Consider the following 25,967-nt stretch of genomic DNA (forward strand, 5'->3'; position numbering starts at 1 on the left):
CGTAGTCCTGACGTTTTTAGGGGAGTTCGACGGAATGGGTGCCTGTAGTTTGTTCTGCTTTAGTTGTGTTTGTGGCTTTAGTGGTTTTTTCTGTTAGCAAGCGAGCTGTAAAGTAGGAAAGAAGAGTAGAAGAGGGGTATAGAGGTGGAAGAGACGGCCTTGCTTTCTTAGTTTCGGGGGAGGCCCATGTCTGGTGTTTTTGCATTTCTGTGGTGGGCGCCTGAAGTGGTGGAGTTCTTGTGGCTCCTTAGTAGGATATAGCAGTTGTGGCTTTCTCTACTGCTGGGAATTGGGCTTCCCCAGATTTTTCTCAGATGTGTAAATGGCTTGTGGGTCTGAGGGAAGTCTGCCTGTGGCTTTGTATTTTTTTTTTTTATTATTATTTTTTTTTTTTCCTCAAGCTGAGCTAGTTGTTTTCTGGCTGTTTTTCTTTCTTACAGTAGCATTCAGCTTGTTTTGTAATAACTCTGTTTATGATACTGAGCAGTGTAGTCAATACATTAAAAGGAAGGGAAAACATCCAGAGGGACCTGGACAGGCTGGAGAAGTAGGCCCATGAAAAATCTAATGAGGCTCAATAAGGCCAAATGCAAGGCGTTGCACTTGGGTCAGGGCAATTGCAGGTATTTATACAAACTGAGGGAAGATCTCCTTGAGAGCAGCCCTGCAGAGATGGCCTTAGGGGTCCTGGTGGATGGGAATCTGGATGTGAGCCAGCAGTGTGTACTTGCAGCCCGGAAGACCAACTGTTCTGAGCTGCATTAAAAAAGGGGCTGGCCAGTAGGTAGGGAGAGGTGATTGTCACCCTCTACTCAGCTTTTGTGAGGCCCCATCTGGAGTACAGCATCTGGGCCTGAGGCCTCCAGTATAGGGCTTAGAGCTCTTGGAGCAGGTCTGGAGGAGGGCCGCTAAGATGATCAGAGGGCTGGAGCACCTTTCCTATGAGGAAAGGTTGAGGGAACTGGGCTTGTTTAGGTTAGAGAAGAGATGGCTCCAGGGAGGGGAGACCTCATAATCATCTTTCAGTACTTGAAAGGAGCGTATAAACAGAAGGGGGTGCGGCTGTTTATGAGAGTGGGTAGTTATAGGACAAGGGGGAATGATTTTAAGCTTGGTTTCTTAATGGTTTTAAGAGACAGGGGAGGTTCTGGTTAGGTATTAGGAGTAAGTTTTTCGCACAGAAAGTGATGACACACTGGGACAGGTTGCCCAAGGAAGTTGTGGATACCCCATCCCTGGAGGCATTCAAGGCCAGGCTGGATGTGGCTCTAAGCCGTCTGGTCTGGTGGTTGGCAACCCTGCACATAGCAGGGATGTTGAAACCAGATTATCATTGTAGTCCTTTTCAACCCAGGCCATTCTGTGATTCTATGTATAGAATAAACATGTTTTATCAAGCTGTGTTGTCTTTTAAAAAAACTTAGGATTGGTGTGTGTTTTCCTAACCAGTGAGTGAAAACAGTTAGTGCCTGAATTTCACTTTCTTGGTAGCTTGTGAGGTGATGGAGGCACCTGAGTATTTTATTAGATTATGTATTTATTAGCTATCTTGTTCATGTTACAGAAGTTCTACCAGACTATTCTGCTCCTTGGGAAAGGTTGTGCTATGTGGTGACAGCTGCTATACACTGGCAATTCTTCTTCTCAGACTGTAGGTTTTTGCTAGTGTCATCTGATGGATGCAGCAGTCTTCTTGCTGCCATGACTTCCTCCTACAAGAGCAGTGTAGTTTCAGGATGCCTTGCTTGGGATTTTTGATGTGTGTGCTTGCCCTTACAGAGTGGGGCTTTGGTAACAAACATCTGGTCAGCCCAACACCCTTTGGTTAGCTGACCTAGAATGTTGTGAGGGAGCATGTTTCCATTCTAGTGATGAAGGTTAGAGTAAAAAATGTGAGTGTTGCTTGTCAGTATCATCCTACTTGTTTCGAAGGTATCATAGCAAAGCCCAAAAGGAGGATGAAAACATCACTGTAAAGCTGTAATACTTTTCCAGTGAATTATTATAAACTAGAATGAGGTGAAGAAGGGGGGGGGGAAAACTCCTGTGATTCTTACAGGAGATAGGAAGGTAAATGCATTTTGACTTTGTAGTGGCTTTCTTATCTGAGTAAAGACTGTTGCTGCTTTGGTGAACTGTTTTGACATTTACTCATCTGTGAGTGTTTATCCTTTCTGTGAAATTATGCTTCCTGATATATTCAGGATTTTACCCTACCAAGTTTTTTTGACACTAAACTCCTCTGTTCTTCAATCATAGACTGAAAAGCAATTTTGGTAGGCATATGTTCCTGTCACTTCAGTTGGGTAAGCAGCTTTTGGAGTGCCATTCAGCAGCTGGAATGCACACAACAGGTTTACTTAGCCTGTGTTATTCCTGAGCAATGCTTGCCTTTTTGTTTACCAGTGGCTACCTTGTGATATTGATTTATTGCCTCCTTTAGGTTAGATTTTTGGAAAGAAGTTTGAGAGAACCAACCAAAAAGCCTGTCAAGCTGTGTGCCTTCCACTAGGTGATGCCATTGATGTGAGTTAACTGGAAGGACAGTTATTCAGAAGGAGCTGCAGTTCATGGCAGTATACTTCTCTTTGAATCTTGCAGATGCTTTAAGGCGACCTAGGAGAAGGCCATGCTTGACAGCCAGGTGTAGCCTCTTGCTGGGTTTCATCCCTATAGTGTGGCACAAAGTTAAATTACAGTTAGTATCTTCACGTAGTATGTTTAGAAAAAGTAAAAATCTACTGATGAGGACAGCAGCTGGAACCTTACTTGAGGTTGAAATCACTTCTTCTAAGTCTCACTTTTGCGTGGGAGGGCAAGATTAACTATCTCCAGAAATCCCTTCCAGCCTTAGCCGTTTTGCAGTTCTGTTATTGATGGGCATTTGTGCAAGAATTGTATGGTAAGAGCTGCTCCTTGATGCAGTGAAACAGTTTGTAACCTATGTGGAAATCCACAGCTACAATATACCAAATCCAGAAGGAGATGGGAGGAAAAAAGGGCTTCTAAGCTTGGTAGTGGGATTCCTTTTAGCTCTCGCTGTGCCAGAGATTTGGTGCGCAGCCTTTTAGTTTAAGGGACAGTTAATTGCATTGCCTAAACCTGATCTAAAAGGAATGTAGAATTCCCGTAGTGTCTGCAGAGAGTGCTTCAGAACTGAATTGAGAGACCCTCTGACTGGAAGTTCTCCCTTTAAATGGCTTTCCTAAAACCTCTGTATTAGTCTGTTCTTGTCTTTTTGCAAGTAGTGGTTGATGGATATCTTTAAATTGTTCATTAAAGACGGGCTGCTTGTGAGGAGTGTCAGTGGTGACTGAGAATAATCTAAGTTCTAGCTCAGATGTGGATCTAGGTGTGCTTTTGTGTGCAGGCCTTTTGCTGTCGGTGAGAGGCTTGAGCAGAAATTGTTGCTGACTGTACAAGAAGTAGATTTTGGAAAATGACTTGGTTGTAGGCTTGTTGTAGCTTGTGTAACTTGAAACATCTCCACTTATGTATGAAACAAGTGTGCTCTATCAAGCCACGTTGTCTTTTAAAGAAATTTATGATTGGTGTATGCTTTCCTAGCATAATGTAGGTGAAAATAGTACCTGTGCTTTGATTACCTTACTAGGCAGCTTGTGAGGTGGTCAGGGCACTGTACAGAACTGAGATGATGGAATACCACCTTTATAAGGTAGGTTAATTGATCTGAGTTGGATTAAGATGAAAAAAATCCATTGATTCAGAATTTCTCTTCCAGATTGCAGGACAAGATTTAACGCTGTTCCTTGTCACAAAAGGCACATTTGTACGGGTGTGATGCAGATCAGCAGAGAGCCATTCATGTAGCTGAATTATGGTATTCGTGTATTCTGCTGATCTGCCTGTGCGTTTGGATAATGTCACCATGTCTGCAATTCTCATAAAGGCTCACAAACTTTCAGATTGTGTGACTGTTAATCCTTGTCCTTTACCTAGAATCCTGCAGAATAAGGGGTAGGTTATAACCACTTTTCTCTACCATACTCTAATCTGGTTATGCCAAAAATCCTTTCTAGGTTTACTTTGTGATGCTTGACATAATTTTGACTGTGTCAGCCCATGGAATATGTTTCCTATTGAAAGGAAGATGTGGATTTTCTGAAAGAAAACTTCAGAGAGCGCTGGAAAATACTTGTTGGCATGGGTAGTGAATTGTTGTTCGTATTTGGTTTGATTTCTGGTTTGAACCTTAAGTAGACTGCAGGAACTGCAGAAATGTGGTTTGTGTGCCTTTTGTTCCTCGGCCTGAGTGCACTGACAGTAGCGTGCTTCCTGGTTATAATTGCTGTACTCTGGACTGAGTGTATGCCAAGTTTAAGCACATCCAATAACTGAGTTTATTGATTGTGTTATTACAGTGTAAACAGGAAACTCCCTGAAAATACTATTCCAAAAATTTAATTAGTAAGGTAATGATAAAAGACTTTGGGGGGGGGGGGGGGGGGAGAGGTGTGTGTGGAGGGGTTGGTGACAGCATGGTACTGGAGTTATAAGGAGTAGAGAAATTAAGAGTTCTTGGAAGCCAAGTTGTTTTCCTATCTCCCAAGATATCTGTCTGCTTTTCCCAATTATTGTTGATATTTGTGTGTTTGTTGCTTGTTCTGTGTGTTTTCTTCACCTCCTCTTCCATTCTCTTCTTTCTCTTTTATATCTGCCCTCTGATAATGAAATTTTCAGGCCAGTCGTAGTGAAAGTGATTCTTGCACTGGATTTTAAAGGAAGGTTAACTTCTTTCTAAATAAATTCACCCAACAAATGCTTTTGGAAGTGCTTCGTTGCAAGACAGTACCACTAGAGAATTGAATAATTAGTTTCCATGACATGCAAGTCATAGGTGTAAGCTAATTGTGTTGGTAATTCTCTTCTGTGTTTTTGTTCTGTTGTTGATATTTGAAAAATCTCCATTTCATTGCCTTTGCTGCAGTTTTCCCTTGTTTGAGCACTTCCACTTGAAATAATCAGACCTTGCATACAGCTGAGGACATTCAATGTTTTTCTGATGTGGAGAGACCCTTTCTTTTTATCTCTCCATTCCTTTTGTTCTGCTGTGCTGTCCTCGGTTCTTATGGAGTCTTTTCTGACCTGATACAAATCGCTGATCTGAAAGAAAACTATGTTTTTCAGGATGACTTTTCAAGGAGCCGAATAGACATGAAGAGGACTGTCCTGTTTCAGCGGCGCTGAGTGTATCCTGCACTGAGTCCAGCTGTTACCTGGTATGTCTTTGCAAACTTTTAGGTCGATCTCCTACTGAGTCAGGAGGTGGCAGCATGTCACGTTTGGTGCGCACTTTGATGCAAGACCATTCTGAATTGCTTTGTGGCTGGAATGTGATCCATAGTGATTATGCTCAGAGGAAAGAAAATCCAGGGCTCGCTCTAGATCACTAGTATGCAAGTGTTTCTCGACCTAGCTAGACCTGGAGATAGCAGGGTTTGTTGTGGGTGGTATTTATAAGTGGTAAGTTAATGCTTCTTTTGCTGTTTCCCCAAGGAGCAGGAGAAAGATGTAAGACTGCATTTAAGGTCATCCCTGAGGTGTCATAATCACATCTGAGAAATACATTTGCATTGGCCTGAGTTCAGCAGGGTATTTACAGAACTATTAGAGCTCTTGAACAAGTATTATGGAGGCCGTGAGTTCCTAATGAGATACTTGAAATTAAACATGTCCTTTTGCTCCTTGCTGAATCATGTTACAGTTAGCTTTTTTTACTGCCTATAAGCTCTGTAGTAGGAGCCCTGTGTGTATATACTGTGCTGCACCAAAGAGGTGAGGAGTGTTTTTTGGTACTCCCTTCTTGCTCCCCTCAGTCTGCCATGGTTTATAATTGCTGAGAAATACAGAAGTACAGCTCTCAATTGTTAACTTACTGTAAGAGTATGAACAATTATTTTGTGTGGTACAAACTGTCTAGCCCATTTAGACAAAGGATTAAAGAACAGGCTTGACAAGTCCAGATGTCTTCATGGTACTGTGATAACCCTATCATTAGTTAGATAGCCCTACCTTAACTTAGACTGAAATAGATAAGTGGCATCCTTGTGGTAACCAAGGAATTTTTTTTGGTCGCAAAAATAGTATCCAAGTGCTCTACAAAAGTATTCACACCCATTGGCAGCAGTACAATTCAAAATTGTACATGACAGATATCTTTCAATAACATATAATGGGGAGAAGATATGTCAAGCTTAATTGTCTTGTGCCAGTTTATTTTCCACTCTTCTGCCCTGTCTAAGGAAAAAAAAAAATAGAGTTCTCCTTTCTGGACAGATTTTCAGACTAGATTTTAAAGGAAGATAGCACTGTGTGCTGATTAGGTGCAAGACTAAGTGTCACCTTCTCCAGAAAGCTGAGCGCTTGCTGTTGGAGTTGAATGCAGTGAGGGCTTCTGCATGCTGATGTTTCTGGCTCTGAAGAGCTGTTCAGGGTTGGAAGTCTGATTTAAAGCTTCATATAGTCATTGTGATAAAGTTGCTGAGAAGTCACATTTAGAAAATGAAGTTTGTGTGTGGCAAGGTTGTAGAGATTTTGCTATTAAGTAGGTCTCTGGCAAGCCTAACCAAAATGAAACCCAGTTTCCCATCTGTTTAGTGGAACTTCAGGTGTTGAACAAGGTGTGTGCATAAAGGTCTTCCTTCTTCTCAACAGGGGCAGTAGCCTCTTTTCTTCCATGTCACCTCCTCTTCTGCTCTGGACTGCAAGAGACAATATCTGAGAGAAATTGAAGGGCAGGAAGTAAGAAGTTTTTGTGCATGTATTTGGGCATAGAAGTTATAATGTATTCATTTTTTGACCACCAAAACATGAGCCCCAGCAGAATGGAACGAAGTGCTGTGCTGTTGGTGAAAGAAGGGCACTACTTAAAAAGCTGATAGACAGCAGTTACGTAAACTTTTAGTATCTCATTCTGTGCATGTGGGTAACAGAAGTTAGTTGAGTTGAGATTTGAGACATTCTACAGTGGCAGGAAATTCCTTTGTTACCAATACTGTTCCTCCATACCTCTGCAGTCTCTGTGGTCCGGCCCTGGTGAGAATAAATGTGTCAGTTCAAATTATTAAAGCTGTTCTGATTTACACTGTCTTACTGTATTTGTGAATGGCTGTAGTGTGCGTCATCAGTAAATTAACTGGTAATGGCCATTTGTGGTGGGTTCTGTGATGGATATAGTTTTTCCCATGATTTGTTCCAATGAAAACCACATTGCCCTGTTCTTAACCTTTCCTTCCAGCACGAGAGGAGTTGTTAAGGCTATGATGCCGTGTATTCTCATTGCAGTGCAGGTTTTAGCTCGTCTCTTGCTTTTGTATTCCTTGTCTTCCAGGTGAATCACTGCTGTTATCTCATGTCACACCCTCTTTTTAAACCACAGTACTTTTCAGTTTTGAGGGCCAATTAAATATTGATGTTTAATTGGAAAACTTGCTCTGTGTCCTGTTTCAACTGATGTATCTTTTTCTTCTGTGCAAGTTTGCTTATCAAGCTCTTATCAGTGTAATCTTCAATGGATACTTAATATCTTGAGTTAGTAGTGAAGCTATGGGGTTTCGTAGATGAATAGTAGAGCTGTACACACTAGGGCTGAAAGGATGGGTGATCTGATTAGTTCCCCACCACAGGTGTGATCAGCTATATTTGACTACTCCTGATTGTTTATTTATAGAAGCTCTAGAATATCAGCAATTAAAACATGGAAGAACAGGCTGGACTATTTTAAGTGCTTAAGTAACATGATGGTGCGTATTTCATTGCCTTCAAGTTTTAGAATGTTTAGAGTTGATATTTAGTGTTTTACCTTGCAATATCTGTTAAAGAAATAAAGCTGAACTTACCAGACAGTCATTCCACTTCAGTAGCTGAAGTGGTAGAATGATGGTAGGAAAATGTTGCTCTCTGGGCTTGATACCAGAATTGAAGTATTTGGCAGATTTGTGTTTGAAATGTTGATGGAAACTCACTTCACATAGTGTTGGCAGAGGTGAAACTAAGAAATTGTTTATCATTCTTGGGAAACTGTCCATGAATTGGTATTAAGAAGGTCTCTCTTATTTGAGACAACACATCAACCTGTAGATGTATTCCTCTAGAATATTAAAACTAATATTTTAAATAATGTGTTGAACCAGAGTACCATGGTCATCATCTTCTCTCCTTATGCGGTGTGCAGCTGAAGGAGTCTGAGCTGGACAGTGTGAGCTACCACTTAGTGGCTGAGTCCTGATGATGGAAATCATTGTGGGCAGTTGTGTAGCAAGGCTTCCTATGGGAAGCCTTGCTGAAAAGCACTGATTTTCAGGGTGGGGGTACACCTTCCAGGGGGAAGAGCCTAATGGGACTACTTGGGCCCTAACAAGGCTCATACCAGAGAAGGAGGTATTGTGGAGGTGGTACTGAAGTGCAGTAGGAAAGATATGAAATTCAGGCAATGGAGATTCATTCCAAGAAAGTTCCAAAAATCTGTTTCAGTAGCTTTCTCAGAGCACCCACCAGTCATACATCTTTTTACAGCTCTCTATTGATGCAATTTAAAAAGTGCTGGTCTTTTTCTCTCATCCTCACTTTTTGGACTAAGCTGCTTTGTCAACTCATTCCAGTTGTACTGTGAATTGTAATATGTCCCATTTGCTCTTCCGTTGCCACCTTGGCTTTGCAAGACACTGACAAGCTCTGCAGCAAAGTAAATCAATGTAATACAGCTCACCTTCTCTGACCTGGGTGTAGAAATTCTCGAATGCTGAGGTGTTTTTTTTTTTGTTTTTTTTTTTCAGGCACAGCTTGCTAGGCAATTATTTAGATGAGTCATACGTAGGTCTAATGTAATCTACAGTGTATACTTTGAATTTGTTAGCACTGTTGGGACACAAGCTCAATTAGTCTACTTGTTTCTGACAGGATTTAATGTTTCTTGTTTTAGAGTATTTCTGTAGTTCTTGGGTACCTCAATATGTGCTATGGGACCTGCATGAGTTTGGGTTTTTTGTGGCACTTTGAGATTTGGCTTCTTTCTTCAGGAGTACTTTGCATTTTTCTAGAAACAATTAATACAATTCTGAGGATCTTCTGTTCTTAATGTCATAAAGTCTGAACAGATGCAAAGATTTGTAAGCTTGTTGCACTGGGTTTATTTGCTTTATACTTGTCCTGGTAGTTTAGGAAGCTTTCAGCTAGCTGGATTTTGATGTAGTGGTAGAGCTAAGTGCTTTTTATGTTTTGTTTGAAATCCCTATTATAAGAAATTTTCAATTCACTGTAGTTATTCCTATACCATAAATACTCTTAAACTTATTTCTAAGTTGACCTGTATGATCACCAGTACCTTGCTTTGTCAGGGGGTAACATTTGTCTTGTGGGGGGAGATGAATCTGTCCAGCAGCTAAGCTCACACCAGGTGCTTGCTTGCTCCATCCACAGTGGGATGAGTGAGAGGATTGGAAGAGAAATGAGCAAAACTTGTGGGTCGTGATGAAACTCTCCCTGCAGCAGAAGAAAAGAATAACTGAGAGAGAAAAAGCAAGAAAAACTCATGGATTGAGACAGTATAAATGAAGGAAAGGAGAAAATGAGGCAAACAATACAAAGGCTATCATTTTACTACCTTCTACAAGTAGGGGGATTCCTGGCCGGTCTCTGAGCAACAAACATTTCAATAAAGCCATAGCCTTCTACATAGAGCATATTGTGTGGCATGCAGTGTCCCTTTGATCGGTCTGGGTCTGCTCTCCTGTCTGTGATTCCTCCCAACCTTTTGCCCACCCTTAGCCTACCTGCTTTAGGGAGTGGAAGAGCAGAGTGAGACACAGAAGGCCTTGATGCTGTTCAAGTGCAGCTCAGCAATATCTAAAACATTAGTGCTATATCAATACTGTTGATATTGATGGGGTACTGTTTTGATAGCATAGCCAAAACATGGTGCTGTATGAAGAAAATAAATCTCATCCCAACCAAGCCAAGTACTCTTCTATGGTAATAGTACCATCAATGAATTAAATTGTTTTAATTGCCTCATTTTATTTTATAGCCTACTAACTGCTGTTTTTGAGGTTCTTTTTAAACTTGCATCGTGTAACAACACGTTAGTTCTAGGTTCTTCCTCTGAGTACTGAAGTTGATATATTAATTATGTGTATTTGATAATTATGGCCTCCTTGAATATGAAAGCTTCTTTGTATGTGGGTATATTAGATAAAATCTTGGCAGTGTATCTTAACAAAAACTGCAAAAATCAACTGGGAGAGAAAGGTATTTGCTTGAGAATGTTAGATTACTTCAATATTTAGGCTTCTTTACTTAAATGATATTTTTTTTGTCAAGCTCTTCTTAAAGGCAAAAGCATCACAAAAGAATTCATAAGTGCCCAAGCTGCTCAGTTCAACTTCTGTCAGTTTCACTTGTTATGCTTCTAATGGTTGTATTTTTGAGATGTGCCCACAACAAGTTGTGTTCAGCTTAAGTAGCTGTATCATGGTCTTGAGTCTTACGAAGAGTGTGGCATTGAGGTGGCTAAAAACGATCAGGGTTGCTTGCTGATCGGTGTTGTCACCTCATCTTGGAAGGCTGGGTGATGGCTGTCCCTCCCCAAGAGGTATTCTTAGCTTTTGGTGACTCCTTGGTTCTCAGCTGTCCTTTTGTGAGAGAGAGCATGGGCCTTATTCTATGTCTGAGTCACCTAGCATTGCTAATGGATTGTTTGTAAAAATTATGATTTTTATAATAATAATAAGTTTTATAAAAATAAGTATTATTTTTATAATAATAAAAATGATTTCAGTTCCTCCATTACCAAGCGGATAATATCACAACTAGCTACATTAATTTGGGCAGTTAATTAAAAACTCCCAACTGGATGGCACTGAATTGTACATGTAAGGGTTGGATGCTATTGAGGTAACCTAGGAAACATTGAGTTTGGTTTCCCTAAAAGAGAGGGAAACAGTAGAAGATCATGAAACCTAATGCTTGGATCATACTCTCTACTTCCCTTACAAGTAGCAAAAGATTCCAGAGTCCTGAGAGCATGCCAGGGGAGAACAGAGGCTATGGAATTGGGCAGCAGATGGCCAGACTGCTGATGACAGAAAGAGGAATGGAAAGTGTAACTTCCTTAGGAGGAGATTATAAAGGGTTGCTGTAATCCAGAACCCCATTAGAATGACCTTAAAACCTGGAAGAGAGATGATCTCACTTAGAAGAGACCAGTCAATAAATATGTTGTATTGATACATTGCTTTGCACAGACTTTTTTTTCCTGATGAAAAAGTGAATTTAGATTTCATTAGAAACTGTCTTTGTTGTTTAAAAGCCTGGTCAGTTTCTGGAGAGCTCAGGATGTCTAGGCAGATGTAGTTAGGGAAGCCATCTCTCCAAGTGGAGCCTGTCACTGATGGCAGCAGACAGCACACAGGCTTAGTGCTCAGCTTCCTCAGTTAGCCTGGGGTGCTGGCTTCTTGAGAATCTGCTGGCAAGGAATGGTGTACTGTGATGGTCTTCTCTCCTGCTATTGTATGGGAGAGTCAGACTTGGCTTTCATCCTAATTATAAGCTAGGTGTTACTGGTAGATTAACAGGTTAAGGACTTTTTCTTGGATCAGAGGCTTTAGCAGCTGGTAAGGAATACCTCACCTACCATCCCTGTCTTAGGTCATGCTCTCTGTGTAGTCAGATAGATAGCACTGCTTACAGGCAGTCAAGGTTGGCATTTTTTTGCTGTTTTTGCATAGTATCATCTGTGCACAATGAGTCTCAGGCTCATTGAGTGTGTATTTTCATGTAGATGGCTTTTGGTTTGGGCTGTTGGACATGCTGTTTATGAACTCACGAGTGAGTATTCCCTGGTATCTAGAAGAGTTGAGTTCAAACTCCAGCCTTATTGGAAGGATGTAAATGTCATCTCCCTTTCATTAACGTTTTGTGGTAGGCTCAACCTATTGAAGATACTTACAGAAAAAGCATGGTTGCCTAAGTCTCCTGCCCATAAGAAACTATTCTGTGATTTTATTTTTTCATCCATGCCATGCAGGATATTATGGTGCAGAGCCATAAATAGATCTGCTACCTTGCTTCTAGTTCTAAACTGAAAGGGCAATACTAGAAATGCATGCTATTCAGTGATCAAGTCACTTCTGAAGTAGTGCTGTGGGAAAAACTATAAGGATATACTTGTTGCTTGTTTTTTCACTTCTCTGTAACTCATAATGGTCATTTGAGTGCAAGCTGGGCAGAACAGAATAGTTGTATGATCCAAATTTATCTTGCATGGTAGCTTGTCTTTCAGTGACCTAATTCTGTTGTGTAGGGGACTGTGTCATTCCTTGGGAGATTCTTTCTCATGTTTTGCTTGCTGATCCATTTGAAACATCTTAAATGAGAGTTTCTGCAGTGTCATTGCAGCCTGAAGCAAATTCTCTCCTGTTAGCCCAGGATGTCAGCCCAGAACTATCCTGTTATTTAAAGCTGGATAGTCAACCGCCTTATTTCTTCAACACTAAAAAGTTGTTTGTTGTCTTCATATCCTATGGGGTGGTAGAAACTGTATAGTACAGTAAAGTCCACTGTAAACTCATTACTTCTGAATTCAATAAAATTAGCATGGGCATAATTCTATACCTTTCGAAATGCTGGAACTTAAACCACTTTGTAATTAATATTTATTATCTATATCATTCATGGATAAAAATGAGGGGTTTTTTTGTATTTTAAATAAAACATTTTACAATTTTGTGTTGTAAATGTCTACATTCAGTTGCTTGCTATCTGGATCTTTGTGACTGATTTTTCTTGCATGCTCTTTTATCTAAAAAGGAATATGTGTGAAGTAAGTTTATCTAAGCAGTTCTGTCATTTAAAGCTAGAGAGAGTGCTTCTGTCACACTGCAGCTCTGTAATTGCCCTCTAGAAAAGATTAAAGTACATAAACAGGAAATTTGGTTTGACTTTTTCAACACAGCTAGTGAGTGATACAGTGAGTTTTTGTATTCTCTGTTCTTTTTGGGGCACAAATTGAAAATACAAATGATGGGAATAATCCTTTAGTCATTAGTGGCTCTTCTCAATGATGCTAGGAGTAAGATTTTTGACCACATTTAAAATTAGCACTTTTGTCAAGCTGACCATATTCTGACTGATGTCCGATGGGAATCCCAGCCCTACTCTGGACATAGCTAGTATGTAGCTGCATGTGCTGCCATTGGCTAAACCAGCCTCATCAGTGGTCTTGGGAAAAGCCACATGCCATAGATTTGTCTAGATCCATCCTACTAGAATGAGTATGGCTTTCCTCCCAAATTCTCCTCAGTGTGATAACTGCATGTATGTCACTCCATCTTAAGAAAATCTGAGAGAAGTTGCTTCTAGATGGAAGAGTAAGGTCCAGCTCGTTCTGTGGATGCTTGACAGATAATACAAACTGATTAAAACTATCACCCTCCATGGTCCCTGATTTGTTTGGAGGCATGTTTGATCACTTACTAACTTAGTAGGTGAAGTCATGAGGTTTCCAGGCCTTTAGTTTTTTTTCCATCTTCTTCCTCTATGAATTTAGCCAAGAACACTGGCAGGAATTTTGATGCTTGTCTCATTCCTGCTCCTGTGTTATTACCATGTCTAATCGTCTCTGTTTGATTTACTGGCTTTATGCTAAAAGTAGCTGAAGTTTTAATCTGGCAATTTTTCCTCCTAGCTGCCTCTCAAGCTTCAGTCTTCAGGAGAGGAAGCTTGTGTTCTCTCCTCCCTGTTGATCCCCTTTGAAGAAATTCTCTTTGTGTGAATGTTGTCTGACAGTAATGAATGTTCCAGAGTATTAAACCTCCTCCAAGCTGGCATGAAAAACTTCCTTAAGTTTTTGTTCTGGTTGTATTTCCCGTTAATACTTCAGTAGACTTATTTGTAGATCCAGTTGGCTTTCTGTTCTGACATGCTGGTAGAAGGTACATTACTTGTTTTATCTTGATTATCTATTTTATTTCTTTGGCACTTTACCTGAGCCTTTGTTGTTTCCATTTGATAGACCAGAGTTTGTTCTCTATCATCTGTACATGAATACATCTCTAACTTCTTGAAGGGTATTGTCTTAATAGCCTTCCTTCCCATGTTCTTTCTCCTTTATTTCTGAAGTCTGTTTTTTGTTAAGAATAAACTCATTCCAGTCCTTTAGCATGGGAACTTGAAACAAATTAGTGTTTTGTTCTAGATATTTAACTCATTTAACAGTTAAGACTGCTGGGAGATGCTGGGAATTTATCCAGTGTGCTCACTCTAATGTATCTCACAGAATCTGATGTGTGGAACACAACATGTATGTAGCATTAAATTTACTAAGCTGCATCCTGAAGGATCTCTGACCAGCTTAAGCTTAGTAGAGGCTGTCAGAGCTGCCTGAGAGCTGGAAGAAATAAACTGAGCTATTAACATTAAGTGCCGCAAGTATCTACTTCTCTTAGGCAGCTTGAGCTGATGTAATGTGTTTTAGGCTTGTGTTTAGTTTAGACTGAAGTAACTGCTTAGAGGAAAGTTCAGCCTGCCGTGAATACGTGGTGCATCTGTACAGTCACAGTCAGATGTTTGGTAAAGTGTTCATATGGATAATTTGGGGGCTGCTTCCAACACTGTTGTTGTTGCTTCTTTTTTTTTTTTTTTTTTTTTTTTCCAGAGGGAATCGAAGGTTGACTGGTGTTTCAAAACTGTCTGAAAGTCTCCTTGAGTCTCCTTGTTACAGGAGACCAGTGCGAAAGATGGTCATGGACATCCTTGGTTACTTCATAAGGGTGTGGCAGGAATTACTGGTGGTAACTCGAGTGAGACAAGGGTGGCTCTTGAAGGAAATAGGAAGACTGCGTGGCTGGTTAAGCACTAGAGAATTTGGACATTATCTAGTCCAACAATCAATCCATCCCCACCATGCCCACTAATTATGTCCCTCAGTGCCATATCTCCATGTTTCTTAAACACTTTCAGGGACAGTGACTCCCCTGGGCGGCATGTTCCAATGAATGTGTCACCACTCTTTAGGAAAAACTTATTCTCCAAATATCCAACCTGAACTTCCCCTGGCATAACTTGAGGCCATTACCTCTTGTTACTTACCTGGAAGAAGTGATTGACTGTTAGATTGCTCTAGTTTCCTTTCAGGAGGATGTAGAGAGTGATAAGGTCTTCCCTGAGCCTCTTCCAGACTGAACAAGCCCAGTTCCCTCAGCTGCTCACCATATGTCTTGTGCTCCAGATTCTTAAAAGCTTTGTTGACCTTCTCTGGACGCACTCCAGGGCCTCAATGTCTTTCTTGTAGTGAAGAGCCCAAAACTGAGCGTGGTCCTTGAGGTGTGGCCTCACCAGTGCTGAGTGCAGGGCTATGATCATTTCCTTTGTCAGGAAACAACAGTTGAAGACAAGGGTGGGTGTCTTTGAACTTCCTGATGAACTAAATCTCCAAGCTTTGTGAAAACAAAAAGCAAAAGAAGTTCTCTACTGTAATAAAATGCAACGACACTTCTCTTGAAGTGCTATAAATGTCTTCATTCTGCAAACAAATGTTTTCCATGTTATTGGCAATTGTTACAGTTGAAAGCCCCACCTGGAAGCCCCCAGCACAGGAAGGACATGGAGTTGTTGGAGCAGGTCTGGAGGAGGGCCTTGAAGATGATCAGAAGGCTGGAGCATCTCCCTTTTGAGCACAGGCTTGAGGGATCTGTGTGTGACTCCACAGGCAGTGAAGACACCGACCCTGGGGGTGTTCAAGGAAAGGCTGGATGTTGTGTTGAGGGACATGGTTTAGTGGGAGCTATTGGGAATAGGTGAACGGTTGGACTGGGTGATCTTTTAGGTCTTTTCCAACCTTGGTGATTCTATGATTCTAAGATCTGGGGCTCTTCAGCCTGGAGAAGAGAAGGCTCAAAGAAAACCTTATTCTAGGACTTGTAGGGGCCTACAAGAAAGTTGGGGAAGGACTTGTATAAGGTTATGTAGTGACAAGACAAATTGTTTTAAAATAGAAGAGTGTAGATTTTTGTCAGCCTTTGGTAGTTTGTCTGGGAGAATTCTACCCGTTGGTTTTTATCTCAAATCTCGTGGCTAGTGACAGATGGCCTCTTGCTGTTACAACAGCTGCTCCACCTCTTTCCAGCATCAATTATGAGAAGTTACATACAATTTAGGAAAACTAGTCCTGAGGCTATTGGTGAGGATGACCATTAAGATAAAGGCGCTGGAGGGGAGCAGGGGTAGGAAAATGTGCATGGTTAACATGTTTCCTAGGTTACTTTCTGATTTTTGTGTACTTTTTTTTCCAACAGAAAGAAAGGGGATGAGAGTGAAATACTGATAATGCTACAAAGGTGCCACACCTTGGTGCTACAGCAAGAATTATTGAGTGTGCTGGGAAAAGAGATCACCTTTGGATCCTTTTTGCTCAATACAGTACAGTTCAACTGAGTCATGTTGAGCTGTGATGGGATAGAAGCAGGCATGCAGTCAAAGCAAAAATTATATTTGCTTAACATGTGATTACAAATCAACTGGAAGTAAGCTCAAATTATTCTGCAGTTTGCTAGCTAATACAGTATAGTACGTAACTGGTAGCTCACTAATGTGTGTTGACTACTTGCCATTCTTTCTTCCTAGCCTCAGTTTCTTTTAGGATCACCTTGTGACACTTGTCAGTGTATGGGGTAAAGATAAGCAGTCTTTGAAAGATTAGCTGGCATGTTCAAACGTAGGACTTTCAAAGTTACTTGATACGGGACTGGCTTGGCTGTTTCTTTCAAAGACCACTGGAATTGTTCATGCAGATAAATAGAAATGTGTACTGAAATGCTAGGCAAAAGCTTTTGAGTATACTTCTGATAATTTTACCATGATCATGTCAGTATTTTAAGAGTGGCTAACGAAGGGTTTTTGCCTCCCTTCCTGGCTAGAGATGTTGGAAATTCCATTTTGCCTTTTCAAGAACATTAGGATTTGCACTGATCTTGCTGGTGTCAGATACGATTTGAGCTAAGACATCTTTGAAGCCATACTTGTAATTAGTGGCTAATTTTATTTGAAGACTTTTTTTTTTTTCCCCTCTATAAACCACATCTTGCTGATTCCTAGATGGCTGAAAATCTTTAACATATTCTTAAATTCCAACGCAAAGGCTTAGGGTTGCCAAACCTTTCCCAAGGGTTTGTCCTGGGAAAGTTTTTGAACATATGGACTAAAACACTGACTACAGTGAATGAGGTCTGGTGCATGCCAAGCCAAATCCTTGTAAGAGGCAGTCAAGGTTGTTGCAAAGTGTTTCTGTGGACTGAGTCAGTTTGCATGTCCTATGGACTTCTTGCATAAAAAATCATGTGGATTTCTAGACTTGTACTCTGCAAGGGCTAACACCTGTTAGATGAACTTTGGATTGAATACTTTAAAGCTTTGACTGTCATTTAGTATTTCTAAGAATCATCCAACGTGGAGGGAGAAATTTTTCATTTGTTAGCAAGTCGCAAATGCTTATGGCTTGAACCTGTCTTGTAAAACTTGTTCTTACAACTTACCTCTTCTATAATGTGTTCAAAAATACTTTTGAAGGAACTGAGTACTGACCCTGGTAAATCCCTTGCATTGAGACTGTAGCGCTGTGTCTAAAATGTTCCTGTTGATCAGTTGACTGCGAGGTGGGGTGTGAGCCTGTGTTGCAGCCAAACTGACTTGTTCTGTGTGCCATCCTGCAGGGAAGCCAGCTGTCTGGAGAGAGGCACCCTATTAACAGAAGGTAAAAAAGCCATCCTTTGTGTCTGCTTTTGTCTCTGAGATCATACTGGTTAGACTATCGAAGCTCAGAGACTATACTCTGGCCCAGCAATTAAAACTGCAGCATGAGTTGAGATGAGCTTATGTGATGTGACTTTTTTTTTTTTGCCCTGTGTCTTCAAGCTACTAGCCATGTGCTGGAAGTTTGTATATATAATTAGAAGCTGACTGCCTAAAGATGAGCTCTCATCCATGTGAATCAGTAAGAAACTCTCTTTTTTCTAATACCCTCATACCAGTGGGTTTTTTTCCCGGCCATGGAAGACTTGCATCTTTCTGAATTCCACAAGTAAGTAAGTAATGCCACACAAAATAGGACTTAATGGTTACAGAAATAGGGGTTGTAGAGGGATTTTTGGAGATCATCTAGTTCAGCCCCTTGGCTACAGCAGGTATCCTGCAGTAGGTTGCACAAGGAAGTGTCCCAGTGGGTTTTGAATATCTCTAGAGAAGAAAACTTCACAACCTCTCTACTCCAGCAGGGTAGCCTGTTCCAATGCTCTGTAACCCTCAAAGCTACGATTTTTTTTTTTATCACATTCAGATAGAATTTCTCGTGTTCCCATTTATGCCTGATCTCCTTGTCCTGTCAGTGGGCACCACTGAAAAGAGCCTGGCCCCATCCTTCTGCCTTTTAGGTATTTATAGGCCTTGATAAGATTTCCCCCATCCTTCTCCAAGCTGAACAGCCCCAGGTGTCTCAGCTTGTCTTTATTTATAAGCGTCATGCTCCAGGCCCCAGTCCTCTCTGTGGCCCTCCACTGACCTCTTTCTAGAATTTCTTGAACTATTCTATTTCTTGAACTGGAAAGCCCAACGCTGAACACGGTACTGAAGATGTGGTCTCACCAGGGCAGAGTAGAGAAGACTAATTACTTCCCTTGACCTGCTGGCCACCCTTTTTTTTTTTTCTTTCTTTTTTTTTTTTTTTCCCCTCAATGCATCCCAGTACCTCATTGGCCTTCTTATGGCTGTTCCACTGCGTAGCTTAGACTTTTACAACACTGTAGGAGCTGCTAATTTTTGTCAAGCCTTGTAGCAGGAAAGCAGTTAAGGATTTTGATTCTCTTATCTGCATATGCTTTTAAAGTGGACTTCAATCTGTCCTGCCTTTTTTGTTGTTAATCTTCATCCTTCCTCTCATAAGAATAGCTTTCTGTTGCTTTAATTCTTTTGGCAGCCCTCTTTCTGATCTGAGTGTAATTCTGTAGTTCATCTGTGGCAGTAGAATTTTGTGTTCCAGGTGAGTCCATTGCTGTGCACTATGTACCACTTTGACTTTCAGAAGATCATTTGTAGTATTTACTAGGTTTGCACTTTCCATTTTTTTATGGTTGAATCACAGTTCTGGCTTCAAGCCATTTCTGAATTGTCTGTGAGATGGTTAAGCATTTCTCATTTTCCAGTGAATGAGCATTTGTTATGAGTTCTTGTTGAATCAACAAGTATTTGATCTTATACTTCATTACATTGAAAACTATTGTATTTATTTGATTTTTTTTAACAATTTGAATTTTGATTTATTTTTTTCAGCGTCCATGTTCTGTGCATACTGGTTTTGCTTACTGACCCATGAGAGAATGTAGATTAATGACTGCAGCAGCAGACCCTGCAGCAGGTCTTTAACTGTTCTCTGGGTCTAGCTCTTCTCCCTTGGAGTGAGCAAGTGAGAGGTGATTTATGCCCACTTGGCTCAGAGCAGATGCCCCTGCATCCCTTGCAAATATCTGAGTACTGTTTCACTGAGGCCCCAAAACTTTCCTAGACACACTCAAATGATCTTGCTGACTTATCTTTGCTTAAATGTGATACAAGAGTTGGTTTATCACTGCCAAGCTTCTCCTCTTGTAGTGCACTGACCAGAGTCATTAGGCTCATGCCATGTGGCAGTATCTGTGCTTAGTAGATCTGATTCAGAGAGATTGAGACTCTTTCCACCCAAGTCTTTTCTCCACAAATAAGGGAGGTACCCAAACTGTTTGTAGTTATGCAGACAGCCTGAGAAACTCAGCTGTCACCAGCAGTGTTTGATCCTGTCTCCCCACCCAAATGCGGTGTAAGCCTGGTTCCCTAAGCCAGCCTTTTTATGTTTTTAGCAACCCAAATCAGAGTCTGGCCTACCCAGTTTTAGCAAGCAGGAAGGGTGGAACATCCGGAGATCACTTGCCTGCTCAGCACAAAGAGATTTTCCATGCATTTACTGCAGCTCTGTTAAGCTAAGCATTCCATGTTTCTGTTTTATTTGTGTAAATATGTGAAAGTACTGGCACCAGGGTGTCACTGGTCTTTTTATTTTATAAGAACTTCTTAAAATGCTGTTATGGCTAATAAAAATTCTGAAGCACAATGACTCAAAGTTTGCATTAAAAACTGCTTTTTATAGGAAGATAGTTTGCCCTGTCACGGGGAGCAGTCTGTCTTACAGTGGTCAGTGTTACAAAGTACCCTAAGCATGATCTGTGCATTGCTCTGTTTCCTGCAGGAGATGAGACTCGGGCTTACCAGAAAAATCTTGCATGGTTGTTGATAGTCTTCACTGCTGGGACACGTTAGTCTTTAAGAATAAGTCCTCTCTGAATATATGAGCTGTGAGGTACCAGAGATGGAACTGAGTTGTGCATGCATTTATACGCAGTCCTGTGTTCTTACAAGTGGCAGTCTAGTGCAGCTCTCTGCAGGATGGAAAAGAGTGAGAAAATGACCCATGATCTCTTTGCTCTGTATTTCCTGACACTGGTATCCAACTAGTGGCACTGTGACGTTCCCCTTGGTGTGGCAGGAAGGGTTCTGGATGCATGGGAATGCAGGGTCCGCTGGTCTTGTATTGCATGTCCAGCAGTTCAAGTACTGATATACTTCTATTTGTTGCTCTGAGCCTCAAATTTACCTGGCATCCGCTGATGGACACTAAAACTGGGTGTGGGAATGACACCAATTTCTTATATTTTTCTCCAATTTTCTGAATTTAAATGCTTGCTATTCATGGCAAACATAATGAATAAATGTTCCAAGATCTGCTTTACCATATTTCTAGATTCTCATCTGCTCTATTCTCTACCATCGCCTTTACTTTCCTTTTTCAGAAACCTGAGCTGTGCTCAAGGTCATGACCCTTTCTATTTCTTTCAGTCTCTTTTTTCATACAGACTCACAGCAACACGTGGGTACTTTGTCATGACATGCACGTTCTTGATTTCATCCTTTCCAAATAGGAATAAGTTAATTACATTTGTCTTCTAGTAGAAAAATTATGTTAAACAGAAAACAATATCTTTTTAAGTCCTTTTTTATTCACTAGAGATGAACTTAAATCCAGAAACAAATTATAGGGAGTAATTTTTTTTTTTTTTTTTCTTAATCCCTTTGCTCTCCTTTTCTACACTTGTTACTTTGCCTTTAACAAACCTTGTGTTTTAGTCTTCCAAGCACGTGCACCACTTCATGTACCTCAGTTGCCCTCTTACAGTTATGGGCAGCAATCTTCAGCTAGTGGGCGTTAACAAAATGATGATGACTTGAATCAGCTGTAGACTGATGCCTGCATATCTGTTTCTAATTCTGCACTAATTTCTACCTGGACAACTCATTACAAGGATGATTGTTTTTGCTTTTCTGCTGTTAAAGATTTTCCCAAGGAGAGGCCAAACACTATAGCAATAGGCATGTATATGTCTCAGTCTTATTCAAAGAAGAAAATGGGAACAATCATGGCAAACGCGATGGGGAAAAGCTTCAACAACCCTTGTGACAAATACGATGACACATTAGTATAGCAAGATCTTGTTAATGGCTTAGTGTTTAAGACAATTCTTCAGCTTTCTGCAAGTCGGGGCAGTTCATGATAATGTGTGTTTCTCAATTAGGGAAGAGATTGACAAGGGAGAAGGAGTCTCCAACCAGAAAATTACTTCGTGATAATGCAGAGGAATTTTTTTTTAAATGCCGTAAGTGAGAGATTAAGTAAATGCAGCTTGACTCAGTCCTAGGTGAATCTATACAATTTGTTTTTAAAAGAGCAGGAAGTGAAACAAGATTTGGGTGGAAAAAAATAAGTTGAGTCATCAGTCTTAAATAAATAAAAATTTATGTGTCCCTGTCTTTGGATCTCTCCCACATTTGCTTTTAATATTTGTGAGTTGAGTTTTGTTGGTAGCAATTTACAGATCTAACTGAGGATTTCTCAAAGCCCATTGGTTCAGTTTGCTTGTTCAGTATTCTCTGCTGTAAGCAATCTGCAGCTTGTACACAAGCTATTTAGACTGTTCACTGTTGAACAGGGCATATCCAGTAGCTTGTGCTGGTACCACTGTAACAGAGTGGCCTAATCCTGCTGGTATTACTACTGACCAATCAAAAAAATGCTAAGAGGAGTTATATCTAATGAATACCTTTCCAAAGGTTGATACAGGATTTAGCTTTGGTCATGGCTTTCTTCTTGTCTCCTTTGTGCAAAGACTGAGATTAAAGTTGTGGGATGTTTCATCTCTTTTAAGTGATGCTAAGGATACCAGAGCACTTATGAAACAGGTGGAGTACTGAGACCCTTCTGGGAAATTCAGCTCTCTGTGAACCACATAGGAAACTTTGGTGCCTATGGAAGGTATCTCCACATGAGGGCTGAAGCTGTGAACCTGTTCTGGGTGTCAGCTGCATATTTACTCCTTCAAGAATTTTAATCCTCAATAGCAGAATTAGGTTTAAGTAATATATATGCTTTACTGTCATAGAGTCTCTATTTAGAGATGTTTTAAGAAAAACTAAATAATCTAGCTTTGTGTAACGTTTCTTCCAGCTTCTGTTCCTGGAGTTACTGTAATTGAGAGTTACTCTTGTTCTTGTGTTCAGAATTTGCCTTCTTTGGAGACCTGACATGAGCAAGATGATCTGGTTTGAATGGTCTGTGGCCGTGGTGAAGCTAGAGAAGGCTGTAGTTTTGGACCTTGACTTCTTGAAGAGAGAACTGGGGTCCAAACAAAAGTAGTGGAATCTTTGTAAATGCAGGTATCTTCTCACAAGTTTTCTGTCCTAATATGAATTTAGGATTGTTGTGAATGAAGTAGTCTGTTTTCTTGGCAGGTGATTATTACTTATTTCTTTTTTCCATACTATTTATGGATACAATAAATAGAAGAGATTCCTGTGAAATGTGACTTGGCTTCACCAAAAATCATTATCATTTTTGTCTCTTTCCTCTATTTTAACTTGTTTTTGTATCTGTTGCCTTTGTAGCTCATGGCAGCTTAAGTCTTTTAACAAGCCCTTTGTAAGATACTTTGAGTCAGATCTGTCTTATTCACTGGCTTACTCACTAATTGATGTATGTTTTCAAAGCAGAACTTGGCTCCGCAAAATCTATTATGGTTCTACCCCATATAACACATTGATGGGAATACTTGTTATTTTTATTATTTAGTTGCTTGTAATAATTTAGCTCTTCTTGTGGATCTTAACTACACTGTCAAAAGTGTTTGGGTTTTTTTTTTGTGGATTTTTTTTCCAATTTTCCCCAGTCGTCTGGCAGTAAAGTGGTAATGAGTGAGAGGCTGCATACCGTCAGCTAGTCTAGTTTGTTCATCCTTTACCAGGTGGAATATTACCTGTTCTCAAAAGCTATCTTCTTGCTGTTAGCTTTTTACTGCACTCTCTTCTACTGATAATTTGTTTCTAAGACAAATCATCTAGTTGTTTCTGACATGCCCCTACTACCTGGCTGTGTTTGTGCAATTTATATGCCTAAATGTATAACTTTTAATTTTTTCCACCTGTTCTGGGATATGCTTTTTTGTTCCCCGGTGTTAGGTTTTTTTCCTTATGTATGCCTTCGAGATTTCTGAAGGCTTTTTTATTTGACAAGCAGGATGTGTTTATTCTAATGTGATGTCTTGAAATAGTTTGTGTGTCTCCAGAGAACATGCAGTTCTTTTTAGGTTCATCTTTTAGGTGCATTGATTTTTCTGAATGTATATGGTTGCTGTCTTTAAAATTGAGCATGGCAGTAGCTGGTCTTCTGGCTTTGGTCTCACTGTAGAAGTGTTGACTTAAACGCTGATACTGTTCAGGTACATGGTAGAAATACTATAAAGCAACTCTTGGTTCAGACCTGACTGGTACATAAAATTTCTTCCCATCTTGTGAGTTTCCTCACAGCGTGCAGAAATCTAATATTACCTGACTGCTCAGAGTAAGGATTTTAGATTTTATTTGAAAGTAACTGAAATGATTGTTCTCTGCCATCTTCCTTGTTCTCCTGCCACCACATTTCCTTTAGGCCACCTATGTATCTGTTCATGTCCTTGTTTAAGGTAAAGTATTCTGGGCCTGTGATACCACTGTTTTCTCAGATAATTCTGTTAAACATGGGAAGCATTGCTTTGGCTTTCTGTCTCTGCATCCTGTTCACAATGGACATTCTTTTTTAACTTCTCTTTACTTTTTTTTGTCAACATGATGTATTCTTTACTTGAAGATGCAGTATGTACCATAGCGTTCGGAGCAGTGTATCCTCTGTGCATCAAAATGCTTTCTGCTAGTCAATTTGTAATGCTTGTATGCTATTCCTGTTAGGATGTACAGGTGTTGTTTTCTTAATCATCTGTCTACCCCCTAAGCTTCCCCAGTCCCTGATGATTCTGCACCTCTCTTTCTTATTCTGTTGCTTTAACCATGCACTGAGACTGCTTTCCTACTGGCTGTTAGGGGTGTTCTGGTCTTTGACTTTCCACTTGGCATCCTACATCCTGCCTGCAGACTCTCTCTCCTGCCCTTACTTGTAGCGGTACCTATGCAGATCACAATCTCTGTTAATTCCTCAGCATTTCCCAGTTTGTTCAGGCTTCTCTTCACACCAAGAGGCACAATCTCTCTGCAATCATGCGCTAAATCTGTTAGGTACTGGGTGATGGTGGCTATTTACCTGAGTTGGAAGGGACATTTAAAGGTGTTATAGTCCAACTCCCCCCCAGTGAATGGGTACATCTGTAGCTAGATCAGGTTGCATAGAGCCCTGTCCAGCCTGATCTTGAATGTCTTTAGGGATGGGGCATCCACCACCTCTATGAGCAACCTGTCCCATTGCCTTATCATCCTTACTGTAAAAAAAGAAAAAAAAGAAAACCCTCTTTCTTTGTATCAAATCTAAATTTCCCCTCCTTTAGTTTGAAACTATTTCCCCTTTGTCCTGCCATGGCAGTCTCTGCCGAAGAATTTGTCTCCTTCCTACTTATAGCCTCCCTTTAGATACTAGAAGGCCATTATCAGATCTCCCCAGAACCTTCTCTTCTCCAGGCTGAACAGCCCCAGTCTTCTCTGCCTGTCCTCATAGGGTATGTGTTCTATCTATTGAATCGTTTTTGTGGCCTTCCTCTGGACATGCTGTAACAGGTTCACATCCCTCCTGTACTGAGGACTTCACAGGACTTTACTGTCCCTTTATTCTAGCTGGAGTGTCTGCTACAAACAAGTATTGTCTGTAGAAGAGTGTATAGGAGAGAGAGGACCATTAGTCAGGGTTGTTACATCCTTCACCAGTTTTGGTTCTTTTTTGACATTAAACTAGACCTGAAAAAAATATTTTCCAGTGGGTTGTTTTGCCTGCAGGTTAGAGTGTTCAGTGATTGCTGTTACATCTCCATGTCATGCATTGTTCCATCTGTGCCATAATAGCCATCAGAAAGAGCTCTGAGTATTTGGGAGTGCCAGAAATATTCGCACCACCTGGGTCAGGTAATCATATGACATTTGATTCTTTACCCTCAAATTCTCACCCTCTAGCTAGTCTTTTGTCTACACTTCTCTTGGATATCTAGACTGACTCAATAAAAGTTTGCCATTATGGAATGGAAGTGCAGCTTGTGGTTAAAGTATTAAGAAACAATAACATGATGCATTATTAGTAACTGTACTTACTGAATTTCATAATAAATTATAAAGATACCCTGACTGAATCTAAATTATGAGAAGCTAAAGCCTGTTGTTAGACTTTGGTTTGTACAAAAGAAGCTGACCTTCCTAAGAGGGCAGTACTCCAGTTATTTGTCTGTGGACTTGGTGTAAGGTAGAAGCAAAAGCTCCAGCCTCATAAGAAGTACTTGCAGCAGCATGTTTCCTAGCTGGTGATTTCTGAGCTACAGAGGAGTCAAATGAAGGCCATTCAGGAGCAAGGAAAG

General features: G+C 40.5%; 1 protein-coding gene across 1 annotated transcript in view; it reads left to right on the forward strand.

The window, feature by feature from the left end:
• The first annotated feature begins 150 nt into the window (after positions 1–150).
• The window catches only part of LOC128080616 (transmembrane protease serine 11A-like), a 42,359-nt gene continuing 16,542 nt past the window's right edge, over positions 151–25,967 (forward strand). The window contains 9 exon segments of the mRNA XM_052683000.1: positions 151–2,902; positions 3,618–3,676; positions 5,149–5,240; positions 14,672–14,816; positions 15,580–15,636; positions 16,311–16,538; positions 17,724–17,764; positions 17,926–18,091; positions 22,648–22,803. The gene's annotated coding sequence lies outside the window, so the exon portion shown is untranslated.

Source organism: Tympanuchus pallidicinctus, unplaced genomic scaffold (assembly GCF_026119805.1).
Source record: "Tympanuchus pallidicinctus isolate F22 unplaced genomic scaffold, pur_lepc_1.0 scaffold2, whole genome shotgun sequence".
Taxonomy (NCBI): Eukaryota; Metazoa; Chordata; class Aves; order Galliformes; family Phasianidae; genus Tympanuchus; species Tympanuchus pallidicinctus.